This window comes from Triticum aestivum, chromosome 7D (genome assembly GCF_018294505.1).
Source record: "Triticum aestivum cultivar Chinese Spring chromosome 7D, IWGSC CS RefSeq v2.1, whole genome shotgun sequence".
NCBI classification, from domain to species: domain Eukaryota; kingdom Viridiplantae; phylum Streptophyta; class Magnoliopsida; order Poales; family Poaceae; genus Triticum; species Triticum aestivum.
Window position 1 is genome coordinate 15,623,189 of NC_057814.1, and position 13,909 is coordinate 15,637,097.

Below are 13,909 nucleotides of genomic sequence, written 5' to 3' on the forward strand. Positions count from 1 at the left end.
CAACCGTGGCAGGCGTAGTGTCGCCGTGCCGATGTAATCCCCTTGTATCCATATAGCTTGTAATAAAGAGCTGATTTGTTCTCTGCTAAGCAGTGCCGTATTCCAAAAGACTTCTCGATCTCTGGGCTTGAATACGGGGCGTTTCGGCTTATCTGAGTCGGGGTGCCACATCCTGATGACGTGGGAGCACCCCTCTCCCGAGGCGGGATCTCCGAGGCTCGCGAGGGTTTAGGCCTCCCGAGGAGCCTGCTGGCCTGCCCGAGAGGGCCTCACCAGGAGCCGATTGCCAGATTACGTCAAGGTGTGCGCGCGGCGGTCCTGCGCGGTTGCAGTCCTGACATCGAGGGGGCCTGGCTAGCCCGAGCATGCTCGATGCACGCATACCACGCCCAGCCCTCGCTTGCGGGGCGCAGGCAGCAGGCCGAGCTTTAGTCTTAAACACAAACCAAAGGCGAGAAATCACCAAGAACCAAGAAAAATTCCCCCCGATTTTATTTTGATAAGCACACGAAACTCCAAATCTCATTCCAAAAGGCGGCAAATTGGGTTACACAAAGAGAGCAAGAGCAAACAGCCGCGTCCAGCACCTTGCTAGTCTTCTCACCAGCGCGGAGCTAAGTGCTTCCACTGGGCCTGGGCATAGTCATTGGGGGACAGTGTCGACGGCCAGCGCGGAGCATGCTACTTCCACTTGGACGTGGGTGGAAGCCCCCATGAGGCCAGAGGGCAGCGCTCAGGAGACTCCGGGCGTGTACAACCCCAACTCATTATTACGGGAGAGTGTCACGAGCGGAGATCTTCAAGTGCATCCATGGCGCCTGACGAGGGCCCCGCCCTGCCCCTCCCCCGACGACTGTTGGGGCGTCCAGAAACCAGGACGAGACCAAGGGGCAAGGCGGACGCTGGCGGTGCCCCCGGCGACTGCAGGTCCTCTGTCGGGGGGGGGGGGGAGCTCTCCGACGCCTCCCCCGGCAGGGGAACAATCTTTAGCTCGGCGACCCGCTCCAGTAGGGCGCCGTGGCCGCCTTCCGCCAACCTGCATCATAGCAGCTCTCGTGCCACGATGAGCGCCGCTCGCGTGTTTGCCTGCTCCTGGCGGGCGTGCAGCGCTGTTGCCGCGGCATAGCTTGAAGATCGCGTGGCCGCGCGGTTGCAGCGCAACACGTGAGCGGGCGGTGGCGGTCCGCGCCGCCCGCGGCCAATGACGCTGGGCAGCACGCGGGCTGCGAGGAGCACGGAGTGGAGATCCTCTTGGGTGGAAGGCGCTGCCCGGGCAGGCCGAACGGCCTAGTGCTCAGCGTGAGCTCGCAGAGCGTCAGCCATGAGAACGGGGGAGCGGTGGCTAATCGACCGGAGGAAGAGAGGCTCCGACGCACCCCTACCTGGCGCGCCAAATGTTGGATTCCGGGAACCTCAGACCCTGGATAGATTCGAACTCTGGGGTGCGTGCGGAGAACTCAACCTCCCCAGTCTGCCAACCCGTCGATCTTGCGGCCTAGCTCGATGAACTGGAAAGAAATGGGACAAGGCAATTTACCCAGGTTCAGGCCACCTTGCGGTGTAAAACCCTACTCCTGCTTTGTGGTGGATTAGCCTCTAGGTGGGCTGAGGATGAACTTGTACAGTGGGAGAACAACCTCAGGAGGTGTGTTCCTGTGCTAGTGTGGGAGAGGATGGTCTGAATGATCACTTCGATCCACTCTCTACGGTGGTGGATATGCTATATTTATAGTGGCCTCGGTCCTCTTCCCCCAAAACGAAGGCGGGAATGGATCCCACAACGGCCAAATTCGAAGGGGGACAACTAGTACATCTTATCCTGACGAAAGGTGGTCCTCGCCTGCAAAGCTTCTAGCTGTGACGCCATGATGGGCTCGGCGATGACCTCCGTCCTGCCGCCTTGGTGGTCCTGGTCTTGTTGCATGGAAATGAAAACCTTTGGCTGATTTCTCAGGACTCTGCGCCTGCGCTTGCCTCTTTAGCACCAAAGAGAAAACTGCTGCACTGCACCCGTTGGCGCCTGCCTGCCTTGGTCGTCATAGCTTGCGTCATCCGAACCTCACGAGGTGAGGGCTTGCATAGAAATCTCCGCTCCTCAGGAGCCAGCCTAAGGAGGTTGCCCCTTCTGGAGGTCTTGGCGTCGTCCGCCTCGCGAGGCTTAGCCTTGTGTCGTTGATGCTGAAGGTGGGCCGTACCAGGCCGCTGATGGAGCCACGCCGTGGGCCGCAGGCAGGCAAGTCTGGATACCCCCGTTCCCAGAACGTCGACAACTTCAAGTCGTTTTGATTTTTCAAGAAACAATGTGCAGCAGCACCGACATATACAAAAACCAACCCATCAGAAACAGGTCTGGCCCAGTGTAAGAACAACTGTAGCATAGTTGGCATTATAACTAAAAATTTAGCATTTTTTGTTCACTAAGGCATTATTATAGCAGAGTCTCCATATGCCTTTGGGTCGCCATAATTTATGAGGCACTCTAAGGATAAGCTCGTAGCCTCCATATTTGGAGATTGCGGAGGTCCCATTTGGAGTTCACTTCCAATCAAACGGCCAGCATTGGAGGGAAGTTTCAGCTTCTTCCTCCTTTCAACACTGCCAAGATTTTAAGTAGCGCATCGCTCATAAACACACAGATAATCACTAGCGATGCGGATGACGCGATGGCTAACGACCTACCTATTAATGGTGGAGACTCTCCCTCATATTCCTGAGGCTACCATTCGGATGGCCAACATGCAGAATTATCCCCGTCTATAAAATCCCGGCAGCGACACGTACCCATCACCGAAACCCTAACAGGAGCCCCCCCTTAACTCGTCACCCCCCCCCCCCCCCCCCCCCCCCCCCCCGCGCCGGTATACATCACCTGCCCTCACAGCCACAATGTAGCTGTGCCTGAGGGACGGCACCTATTGGCTGAACCGCACATCACAGTCGTGCCACACCATCAGCTTAAAACCACCCCACGAGGCATGAGCTACGGCAGCTGACGCTTCATCTACATGCTGGGGCGCTTCATTCTACCACGACGGTCATGGGGGACCTGCTGGCTCCTATGGTGGCAGGTGGCAGGGATCTGGTTTCTCAGGCGTCTATCCTGTATAAATAAACACCGATGCTTAAAGAAAGTCTGCTTTATTTATCTAAGCACCTTGCATTTTACAAGGCCTTAGGAGTAAACCAGGACTCCGCTGTGGTGACCGGCGCGTGTGTGTGCATGCGTTGCATCAGTCCATTAGCTGTTACTTGGCTGGCTGGGTCATAGGTAGTGGCCAAATGTGTGCCGGCCAAGTCCGTTGATGTGCATGCATGTGGCTAGTGGGTTAGTGGCCGGGTAATCCCTCCATGCGTGTGTTAGTGGCCGGTGTGGGCCGTGGATGTGTGCGTGCGTGTGTGCACCTGTGTCCAGCCGGGTATAAAAGCCCCCCCTGTGTACTGATTGAGAGTGTCGGTCTGTTGCCGAGCCATGGTGACGGTATGAGCCGAGTCGGGGGTATGTGCCCCGTAAAGTAAGGCCGTTCGTGCGGCCGAGAAGCCGTTCATGCGCCGAAAATATTTTTGTCCCTCTCCTTCCACCTACGTCTGAGTGAGTGTGAGATGGAGAGCAGAGAGCTATCCGGGTTTGTCCCAATATTTGGTATCATGAGCTTGGTTATCTTGGGCTTCGTTCCCCTTGCCGGAGGCATGCCGACGGTGGTGGCGTTCGTCGGTGGCTGCGTGATGGAGCTCCGGACGGGCCGTTTCTGGGCCTGAGGAGATGCGCGGCGCTATGGCCGTCATGATGGACGCGGAGGTGCTGCGTGGTGCTGCAGAGGCCGCGGACGTGCAACACGGCATGGCAGCATGGAGGTGCTGCGCGGAGATGGAGGCCGCAATGGCGTGGTGCGACGCCATGAAGCGGCGTCCGGGAAGGCTCACGTTTGAGCGCGACGCCATCAACAGCTTTTGTCGCCGAGGGCCGCCAAGCATTTGTCGCCGGTGGAGAAGGAGTTGGCTTATGTCGCCGGAGAGGAAGAAGCAGGCATGATGGTGACCGGCGTCAGTCTGCCAGGTCGAGTCCGTGGTGTTGGTGACCGGTGTCAGCGCGCTAGGTCGAGTCCGCGGTCATGGCGATATCAACAACGGGAGCTACCCCAACTATGTGCCCCGTAAAGTAAGGCCGTTCGTGCGGCCGAGCAGCCGTTCGTGTGGCGGGATGTTTGTGCGCCGAAAATATTTTTGCCCCTCTCCTTCCACCTACATCCGTGCGAGTGTGAGATGGAGAGCTATCCGGGTTTGTCCCAACATTTGGTATCATGAGCTTGGTTATCTTGGGCTTCATTCCCCTTGCCGGAGGCGTGCTGACAGTGGCGGCGTTCGTCGGTGGCTGCGCGATGGAGCTCCGGGCCGTGTGTCGGCCTGAGGAGATGCGCGGCTCTACGGCCGTCATGATCGACGCGGAGGCGCTGCATGGTACTGCAGAGGCCGCGAACGTGCGGCACGGCGTGGCGGCATGGAGGTGCTGCGCGGCGATGGAAGCCGCAGCGGCGCGGTACGACTCCATGAAGCGGCGTCTGGAAAGGCTCACGTTTGAGCGCGACGCCATCGACAGCTTTTGTCGCCGAGGGCCGCCAGCCGTTTGTCGCCAGTGGAGAAGGAGTTTGGCATATGTCACCGGAGATGAAGAAGCAGACACGATGGTGACCGGCGTCAGTGCGCCAGGTTGAGCCCGTGGTGTTGGTGACCAGCGTCAGCGCGCCAGGTCGAGTCTGCGGTCTTGGCGACATCGACAATGGGAGCTACCCAACTTCGGCGACGGCGATGACATGGTTTAGGGAGAGAATGTTAGGAGTAAACCATGACTCCGCTGTGGTGACCGGCGCGTGTGCGTGCGTCGCGTGAATCCATTAGCTGTTATTTGGCTGGGTCATAGGTAGTGGCCAAATGTGTGCCGGCCGAGTCAGTAGATGTGCGTGCATGTGGCTAGTGGGTTAGTGGCTGGGTGATCCCTCCATGCGTGTGTTAGTGGCCGGTGTGGGCCGTGGATGTGTGCACTTGTGTCCAGCTGGGTATAAAAGGCCCCCCTTGTAATGATTGAGATTGTCGGTCTGTTGCCGAGCCATGGTGACGGTATAAGCCGAGTGGGGATATATGACTAGTAAAATAAGGCCGTTCGTGCGGCAGGGCGTTTGTGCGCCGAAAATATTTGTGTCCCTCTCCTTCTTCCACCTACGTCCGAGCGAGTGTGAGATGGAGAGCGGAGAGCTATCCGGGTTTATCCCAACAGGCCGCAGCTGGAGCTCAAGCGAGATGACCTAGTGGACATCGTGTTGGGGCTCTCTGTCCTCGAAGTAGAGGCAAGTTTCGACCCACAACCATGGCCTAAGTTATGTTCATCCTGTCGTCCCACCCAATAAACCATTGTTAGTTTCACAAACTACTGACATAAAATACTGGTAAGGACACAAAGCGATCAACCACCTTACACCATGGTAACATCCAATCCATATATATTGCTCCATCTCCAACAAAGCAGCAGCACACTGGCACTACATTGCATCACACAACTTTTGCTGTTACGAATATTTCACATAAGAAAAAAAAACATTGTGGAATGTATTAGGGAATAGGAAGCTTCAGGGAAGATACAATCATTGCTAAGCCGAGTTATCAGCAAGGCAAGGGGAGTTAAATATGAAACGTCAGTCAAATGGTGCAGCTAAAGCCCCCTACGCCTACAGATATCCTGGATACGGAAGAACATTGTCACTGATGCTCCGTGCAACAGCTAGTCAGCTCTTCTTGAAATGATCATTCTTGAAGGCTTCCACGCTGGATCTTCCAGTCAAGGGCGACCACACCCTTTAATAGCTTTGGTTGACTCTGACATGGTCTTCATTTCAGTTTTGCATTCACGCCAGGTGTTCCAGTATCGTCAAGTGGTCACTCCACACACTTAGCTAAGTTTCATAAAGTGGTGGTTCTTAGCAAACTGCCCTGCACAACCCTCCGGGTTTGCATGAGGCTCTACATGGAGATGGTTTGCTCAATGAGCAGCTAAGATCATTCTAGTAATTGTATTTTTAAACTGGAGTAGGCGTTAATTTGCATCACATGCAGAGGCAATCTGGTTCTTGTAAACCGGGTTGATGGGTATATAAGTATATTTCTACCTAATTTTTTGTCTGTTGAATCGACCTGATACGTGCCACGTATGTACTGATCAATTATGCATATATATACGTACACATTGCCCTATCATCAAGCTAATTAAGTACTCCCTCCGTCCCAAATTACTCGTCGTGGTTTTAGTTCAAATTTGAACTAAAACCACGACGAGTAATTTCGAATGGAGGGAGTATTTACTAGGTTGTAATATGTGTACCGTATGCTTTCTAATGCTAGCTATGAGTAGTACTACTGTTTGGCCGCGCAGTACAATGCATGTATGCACCACCTCCCGCAAATCTTCCTTCACATATGTACATACGTGAAACCTCCGATCAATAATAAACAGTTGGTTGACCCTTGAGGTTGTCCATCAGGTCTCCACCGAAGTATGTGATACAACTTATAGACTGAAATGCGACAAATTAAGATACACTAAGATTTCTTATTTGGAGGGAGGATGCGGCAGCCTAGCTGATGACTTATCGGTCGGTTGTCCAACGACCTAACAAGGCAAAAAGTATCACAGACCCTCAACCAGTCTAATGCGAATTCCTTGCGGGTTGTCTGCCACCAAACGGATTAACGAGGAATTAGTGCAGTTTGAGTCCACAGTTGTCCAACGCTCAAGCAACGTGTGTCTGCCTGCCATTTGATTGGGCCAGGCCATAGGAAAATGATTTGTGGCACGCATGTGCGGGGGCACCAACATCTAGGGGCAGGTACCTGAGGCGAGGCTTCGGTGAGCTGCGCTGCGGCGGGTTCCCACAACAAGGTCCGCACTCCTTGTGACTGCCAATGCATTCGTGCCCGGATCCCTTGTGCTGGTTGACCTCATGGCGGCGCCTAATTGTTGAGCGGCGGCTAGGCACGGGAAGGTAGATCTGGCGTAGCTGGCGTGCCTTGCTCCTCATGTCGACCTGTCCTTGGCGAGATATGTGGCTCCCGGATCGGTGACCTAGAGTGGCGGCCTCACTGCGGATTGCGTTACCAATCGAAATGTCTTCGTGAGGGTTCCTTCCTTCACACCTAGTGATTGACTTCGGCAGTGAGATGCAATTTATGGATGATGGCTTGACACAGAGGTATGGTTCTGCAGTAGCGATGGACGCACATCGCATGTGGCTACTGGGATCGCAGAAAAGTGGTGGCGACAGCATATGACTGACGTCGATGATGGTGATGCATCCAGTCTCGAGCTCCGGGTTGAATACCTAGGTCTGACCTGGGTTTGTTATAGCTAGTAATGGCTATGTTTTTATGTCATTACCTTGTTGAAGGCATTGATTGTATATGCTCAAACTTGTTCTTTAAGGTGAAAATTTAGATTCTTGCCTTGAGTGGTTGGATCGGATGACGGCAGTGTTTGCGTGTTGCTCCCTTCCTGAAGGTGTTGTTGTAGAAGAACATTGTCATTTGTGTGGTGTCATAAGATGGTTTCTGATCGCGGATCTGATCACTTTGGGTTTTCTTATATTCTTTTCCTCGTCTATATGTAGCTTTAGTCTTATATGACTTCACTACATCCTAGTATATTTTTTTTGTGCGCATGCGTTCTTGTTGGGTGTGTGCATTCTAGGTATGTAAAGGCCGCGCGCGTGTGTGTGTGTGTGTGTTTGTTTGTTTGTTTTGATTGTGTTTGTATTCTATTGATGCTTCATTTTAAGTCAGTAAAATCCATCCTTTGTCGAAAAAGAACCACCAACCTTGCCCTCGGTCTTTGTAAAGGCCGTGCATGGTTTCAAAATTCACACATGCAATTGAGAACAAAATCTCCACATATTCTAGTTTGAACCAAGGAAGCAAGCAGTAACAAGCCTGCCACGCCGGAAGGCGACTGAGCAGCTAGGGGAGGCGCAAGGCAGGAATAGGCAAGCTGTGCGGTCAATCTCCACTTTGTGGCGGTGCCAGCTGAGTAGCTGATCAGGATCAGCCAAGCAGCCTAGCCTCAGTGGCTGGTTGCATGTGTTGTCGAGATGGACTGTTAAGAGTCTGCCTGGGAATGGTGGTGTGTGGGATACTGGGATGTCTCCCTCTCTCTCTCTCGTTGGCCTTGCTTGACCACTGGCTCGCGACACCCCAGGCCCGATCAAGGACCTGTACAGTGGTTGAGAATACAGTTGTTACTTGCCCCTTCAAAAACATTGACCTTGATCTTTTATTGTTCTTTCTGAAGGTATATATAGAACCTCGATACACGGAGGCAGAAGCCAACATGAAGACTTTAGATGCTTTGGTTTAGCGTTACTGAAGGTACTGCTTTGTCTAAACCCAATAATAGGACCAATCTCTACAACAACTACAACATTTACTACCACACATTCTGAACGAGATGGACCAAAAATACGAGTGACTGTGTAAAAGAACAAGAAAAGAACAGAAGAAAAATGTGCAAGCTCATTAGGGAATATGGGGCCTGAGAAACAAGAAAACCATGGGTCTATGGAGACAACCGCATTGAACATGATCGATATGCAGTCTATTACATACACGAATCCCATCATCTTTTGATTTATCTACTATCCAGGGACTTGCAAGTACTATATTTTTTGAAGTAACCACGACCCCAAAAATTCCTTGTCTGGATGAGTGTAAGATGCAGTTGTGCAATGGGATGCTCGAGCCCATGTGACGCGACCGGGGGAGCTTCAACGAGCTCAAAAAATGTAAGCCACATTTATGAAAATCTTCGCAAGTTTCAAAATGTGTCCGTGACAATTTTAAAATAAGTTTGGAAAATGTACTAAAAATATTTAAATAGTGCAAAAAATATATCATTTGAAAATGATTCAACATGTATCGGAAACATGTTTTTGTAAAAATGTTAAACATGTATTTGGAAAACGTTAAATGGGTATACAAATTTTTTAAATATATATAAAAATTATTTAACAACTTGTATGAGTAAATGTAGAAATGTATTGAAAAAACAAGACCAATGAGAAACCTAAAAAAAAAAAAATTACGAACCAAAGAAAACCCTGAAACAGAAAAAAGGCTGCAGCATAATAGCAGAAGAAAAATAAAAAAGAAACTCGATGAAAATAAAAAAAGGAAGAAAAGGAAATAAAATGAAGAAAAAATAAAACTAAACGAAAAAAGGAGAGCAAGTGAACCCTACGGCGATCGCTACGAGCGGGAACAAACTGAACCTACGCGTGCAGCAATCGCCCTACAAAATGGGCCGGCTTCCCAGTTTTACCAGTAGGCGGCTCCTATTAAAACTTGGTATGGGCAACGGGACTCCTATAGGGCGCATAAAGCGCCGGGAACGCAGCGAGGGCCGGCCCATGTGCGGGCCGGGACGCTGCTTGTTTCCTTTCTTCTTCTGTTTTTTGTTTTTCCTTTTTTTCAATAATTCGGGATACCAAAAAAGTTGCTAAATTTAATAAACCTATCCTGATTTCAAAATAAATAATCATGATTACAGAAAAATGCTCTGGAATTCAAAACCTGTTCATGATTTTGTAAAAAAATGTTCACAAACTTAAAAAATGTTCATAATTTAAAAACATTCAAACAAATATTCGCTAAGAAAATAATCAAGAATTTGGAAGAAATGTTCACGATTCAAAAAATGTTCACAAATTTGGAAAAAAAATTCATGATTCAAAAAAAGTTCCCTAATTCCAATTATGTTCACGAATTTGTAAAAAATGTTCAAGATTTTGTAAAATTAGTCTTTAATTTTAAAATGTGCAATATTTCAAAAAAAATGTTCATGATTCGAAAATCATGTTCATGACTTAAGAAAATGTTCACAAATTTGTAAAAAAAATGTTCACGATTTCAAAGAAAATGTCCGTGAGTTTTTAAAAAATGTTCACAGATTCAAAAAAAATGTTCATCATTGAAGAGTAACGATTTAGTCAAAATTAAACGACGACTTCAAAAAAAATGTTCATCATTATAAAACAATTTTAGAAACAAATCGCGAATTAATAGATTTTCGGAAATTGAAATACCAGAATAAAAATGAAAACTCAAAAGTAAAGAAAAAATGAAAAGGAAACAGAAAAAGGAGAAGAAAAAACGAAAAAAGGAAAAGAAAAACCGAAAGAAAAATATAAAAACCGGTTCAGGGAAGGTTCTAGAACCTTTCCAAAACCGGTTGGGGTTAAACTCCAAATAGGCCGGCCCATAGAAACAGCAGCGAGCAAGGGGGGTACGCGCCACCGCACTACGCGGCGACCCCGATGGGCAACATATAGGCTTGGCTACCAAGCCTACAGCGCGAGCTGGATAGGGTGGAGAAGAACTGGGCTGACCCAGTTAAAACAACAAGCGAAATTTTTTCACACAACCGTACAATATGTCTTGCTCAAGCGGGATATAGTCACCTGCGGGTGCTATCCCACTTGGATTGTTTTGCTCGTTTTCCTTCTGTTTGATTTTTTCTTTGTTATTTTAATACGAGTGGATCTTTTCTTTTGAACACATGAACATATTTTTAATACATGTGGAAGTTTTTGTTGCAAGACATTATATTTCTATAATACGCATGCACATTTTTTTGCAGTACACGAATAATTTTCAATATGCCTGAACAGCTTTGCTGCAACACATCGAAATTTATTTATTGCAATGCGTGTTTTTTTAATATGGGGCGTTCTTTTTTTTTTGCAACATTAATATGTTTTAGTACGGCCAGAGTATAATGCCGCAACACATGCACATTTTCTTTATAAGCATGAACATGATTTTTGCATTGAACTTGTTTTCATAATATGCATGAACAATTTTGTTGTGAGTTGGGAGGAATCTATACAAAAGTTTCCAGAACATGTATCTTGGTTCTACACTTGAACATTTTTTAATATATGCAAACAATTATGTTGCAACTTACAAACATTTTTTAATCTGGATGAATGATTTTCCTGCAACCCATGTACATTTCTTAATATGCATGAAAGTATTTCCCTGATGGTAACTGACATAGTAAGATTATGGTGACAACTTTTTTCTTAGAAAGAGGAAAAGACCCTCGACCTGTGCATCGAGTGATGCAAGCATCCATATATTACCAATTAATAATAAGCAGAAGAGCTTGCAAAAAGACAACTTTTTAGAAAGAAAAGAGAAAATTACAGTGAATGTCAGCTAATTTGGGTATCCGTTAATGTAACATTTTTATTTCAAGTTTTTTAAATCATGTTCAGGTCAGAAGATATTATGACATGATAGGTGTGGCCATATCACAACGAAAATTCAGTGTGACCTATACGGGTTTGTAAAGGCATGTACAATCGTTGAGAATGCAACTTTATCTTAATTGCCTAACATTGATCGTAGGCCAAATTGGCAATGCTTGTTCTCCTTAGTTCTCAGCTAAAGCTATAGAATCCTCGATATGCTAAGGCAAAGGAAAACACGAAGCCTTCAGTTGCTTTGGTATAGCTAATTCAGTGTTGCTAGTGTTTTTTTGGTTTCTTTGAACGTAGGTCTTTCTTAATATACCATCATTTTGCAGTTTTTCAACTATGTCATTTTGCAGTCATTCAATTGTGTCATGCTAAATTAAAAGAATAAACAACAAAGATATATGCATTGCATCTTGATCCTTCCAAAAAAAAAAACTATGACATGAAATCAATGAAAACTACTAGTAATGACCCAACAACTTTCGATGATGAATGCTAGTCACTGACCATGTAGTAGCGTGTGACCCAACAACCATGTCTCTGTATATAGGCCGACATCTCTTTAGCCAAGTAGTAGCATGGATCTCTACTAGCAGAAACACTTCCCCACCACATAATTTAATTAGTAGTTGGCTGATGAGAGTAAAAAATAGGAGCAATGTGCAAACCCATTAGGGAATAGAAGGCATCAGGAACCATCAGACCAGGGTGGCGAGCCATCTGAACCTCTATGTCAGTGTCGATGGTAGATCGACTCAGAGATACCGGGAGGTGTAGATGGTGATGCTGTGTAAAACTGAACCATGCTGAACGAGCAAAGGGCATCCGAGTTGCATGGGAAGGCAAGGCCAAATCTAACAGGATATGAGCAGTGCATATTATTTTTTATAAGTTGCTCTGAGCAGTGTTGACAGAGTCATCTCCACGCTGCAGACGTCTAACTATCTCTCCTTACCCACACAAAAAAAACCATCTGTCCTTATTCTCTAGTGTGTTTATCTCCTCTGCTAGATTGGCTCTAGTTAGTTAGACTATCGGTTGTGGTGTCGTCACATATATTTTTTCGACAAAGAGAATATATTAATATCGCGGAGATACCAATTACACACAACCTCTGCAACAGTGAAATGTTCTAAAGACATTACGGATGCACACAACCCAAAAACATCAAGAAGAAGAACAAGATGAAAATGAAAGATCCCACTACAATGATCAATTCCTTGTAACTGCAATACGAACCACCACCAAGACAACACCCGAAGTCCAAATTCTACAAAAGCGACGCCTTGAAGAAGGAAACAATGAACAAGCGCCGTTGTCGCCCGATCATAGATCTTAGGTTTTCACCCTGAAGAAAATCCGTGCTCTCGGAACAATGCCTTCAACAAGGCCCTTACCAGGCACAACCAATTAAGGCAAGACCTTTGGTTTGTGCCCTGAAAACTACAACTTTGTACTCCTGTGTTGCTGCCCCCACTTTGCCGATGCCACTACTATGAGTAATGAATCACCAAGCGAAGTCCTCATCGCCTCAAAGACTCGTTCCGCCATTACTAAGCCTCAAACCTCAGCCACCATGACGTTCTCCTCCAATGTCTTCACCATGGAAATCGAAATACCGACATGTCCCATAATGTCAACAGACAAAGAAGCTTCGCATCACACCACTCTGAAGCCACACAGGCTGAAATAGGGGTGCAACCGAAGCCCATCTAATCCAGCAACCTACAGTCGTCAATGGACAATTAAATGAGGACGACATCAAGCAGAATATTATCTTGGCGTGAGAATAACCCTAGGACCGCCGCCATAGGTGAACAGATCTGGGCCGGAAACCCAAGATATGCCGCCATCAGCCACCAAGGCCGCCCCCATGCTGCCCTCACACCCGTGGTGACCTAGCCGCCACCAGAGCCACTAGGGCCGTCGCCCCTTGTTCCATCTCCGCCGCCACACCTTGGCTAGCGGCCCCCACACGAGGGGAGGAGGAGAGCCCACCATCGTCGGGTGAGCTTTGCTCGCCGGCCTCTCCTGGTGGCGGCCGGGAAGCAGGGCGAAGGGGGGCAGTGTCAGGGGTAGCGGGGAAGCATGCGGAAGGGGGGCGGGGGCGGTGGCTGCTGCTGTTATATTATGATCCGAATTCTACTGAGGCACGCTCTGATCCTAGATGTAGTGCGGCTGGTGTAAGGCGTTGCGCTGGCACACTTCTAATATGTAGGAGAATGATTTTGCCTACATCTCCGTAAGTCGACTCTGTTCGAAATTTATCAAGCCCACAAAAATTCTTCGTTGTGCCACTCGATAATTCGTCCGAGATGCTGCTGCCCTAGTCTCGATATTTGGACCACAAACACACATATACGTGAATCACCACTCGCCTTGCTACGACTCCAAGTTTCCACCAATGCCAGAAGAAATCAAGGGAGAGCACATTTTAGAATGAATTTAGCAGCCCTATGGAATCAACACAAGGGCTCAAGTCTTGAGAGAAAAGAAGTTGATCTCAATAGCAAAGTACTAGTTCCGCAGCACAGAGGTTGAATAGAGAAAAAAAGAATAAATGGTAAACCACATATTATGGTTCAACTAATTATTATGCCTAGGGTGGATTTCCACAC